The following is a 2,162-nucleotide window of genomic DNA, read 5'->3' as shown; positions in this document are numbered from 1 at the left end:
GCCTTGAACCCTACTTGTTACTTGTTACTTGTTACTTGTTACTTGTTACTTGTTACTTGTTACTTGTTACTTGTTACTTGTTACTTGTTACTTGTTACTTGTTACTTGTTACTTGTTACTTGTTACTTGTTACTTGTTACTTGTTACTTGTTACTTGTTACTTGTTACTTGTTACTTGTTACTTGTTACTTGTTACTTGGGTCTGTGGTTTAGTTTGGTTATCTTGTACTTTGTGATCAGTGTCCACTTACAAGTGAATATACCACAGGTGTCTTTCTGGATTTGGGTTACCTTACTCAGGATGATCTTTTCTAGTTCTATCCAATTGCTGGCAAATTTCATGATGCCATTGTTTTTATTGGCTGAGTAGGATTCCATTGTATAAATGTGTAAATTTTCTTTTCTTTTCTTTTCTTTTCTTTTCTTTTCTTTTCTTTTCTTTTCTTTCCTTTTCTTCTCTTTTCCTTTCTTTTTCTCTTTCTTTCTTTCTTTCTTTCTTTCTTTCTTTCTTTCTTTCTTTCTTTCTTTCTTTCTTTCTTGTTTTTTTTTTCGAGACAGGGTTTCTCTGTGCAGTCCTGGCTGTCCTGGAACTCACTCTGTAGACCAGGCTGGCCTCGAACTCAGAAACCAGCCTGCCTCTGCCTCCCAAGTGCTGGGATTACAGGCATGTGCCACCATTGTCCGGCTTTGTAAATTTTCTTTATCGATTCTTTGGTTGAGTGACATCTAGGTTGTCCAGTTTCTGGTTATTACTAATAAAGGTGCTATGAGCATAGTTGAGCAGGTGTCCTTGTGGGATCATGAAGCCTATTTTGGGTATATGCCCAGGAGTGGTGTAACTGGGTCTTGAGGTAGATCTACTCCCAACTTTCTGAGAAACCACCAGATTGATTTCCAAAGTGGTTGTACAAGTTTGCACTCCCACCAGCAATGGGGGACTGTTCCTCTTGCTCCACATCTTCAACAGCATAAGCTATCCCTTGAGTTTTTAGTCTTAGCCATTTGGACTGGTATAAGATGGATGCTGATCATTTCTTTAAGTGCTTCTGGACCATTAGAGAGTTGTCTTTTGAGGACTTTCTCTTTAAATCTGTACCCCACTTTAAAATTGTGCTATTTGCTTTGTTGATGTCTAGTTTCTTGGGTTCTTTATATATTCTGGATGCCAGCCCTCTGTGAGATGGGGAGTTGGTAAAAAAAATCTTTTCCCATTCTGTAAGCTACCGTTTTGTCCTATTGATGGTGTCCTTTGCTTTGCAGAAGCTTTTCAGTCTTATGATGTGCCACACACCTATAGACACTTGATTTTTGACAAAGACTCCGAAAGTATACAATGGAAAAAAAGGAAGCACTGTACTGGCTGGTTTTGTGTGAACTTGACACAGCTGTAGTTATCATAGAGAAAGGAGTCTCCCTTGAGGAAGTGCCTCCTGAGATCCAGCTATAAGGCATTTTCTTAATAGTGATCAAGTGGGGAGGGCCCATTGTGGGTGATACCATTCTTGGGCTGGTAGTTTTGGGTTCTATAAGAAAGCAAGCTGAGCAAGCCACGGGAAGCAAGCCAGTAAGTAACATCCCTCTATGGCCTCTGCATCAGCTCCTGCTTCCTGACCTGCTTGAGTTCCAGTCCTGACTTCCTTTGGTGATGAACAGCAATGTGGAACTGTAAGCTGAATAAATCCTTTCCTCCCAAACTTGCTTCTTGGTCATGATATTTGTGCAAGATTAGGAACCCTGACTAAGACAAGCATCTTCAACAAATGGTGCTGGTCTAACTGGATGTCTACATGTAGGAGAATGCAAATAGATCCATATTTATCACCCTGCACAAAACTCAAGTCCAAGTGGATCAAAGACTTCAACATAAAACTGGATACACTAAATCTAGAAGAAAAAGTGGGGCTGGCAAGATGGCTCAGCAGTTAAGAGCACTGACTGCTTTTCCAAAGGTCCTGAGTTCAAATCCCAGCAACCACATGGTGGCTCACAACCATCCATAATGGGATCCAATGCCCTCTTCTGGTGTGTCTGAAGACAGCTACAGTGTATACTTACATATAATTATAAATAAATGTTTGGGAAAGAAGAAGAAGAAGAAGAAGAAGAAGAAGAAGAAGAAGAAGAAGAGGAAGGGGAAGAGGAGGGGGAGGGGAAAAGGAAGA

Source organism: Mus caroli, chromosome 17, assembly GCF_900094665.2.
Source record: "Mus caroli chromosome 17, CAROLI_EIJ_v1.1, whole genome shotgun sequence".
Classification (NCBI taxonomy): Eukaryota; Metazoa; Chordata; class Mammalia; order Rodentia; family Muridae; genus Mus; species Mus caroli.
The sequence above is the reverse complement of the archived record's forward strand: the minus strand, read 5'-3'. Positions refer to the sequence as shown.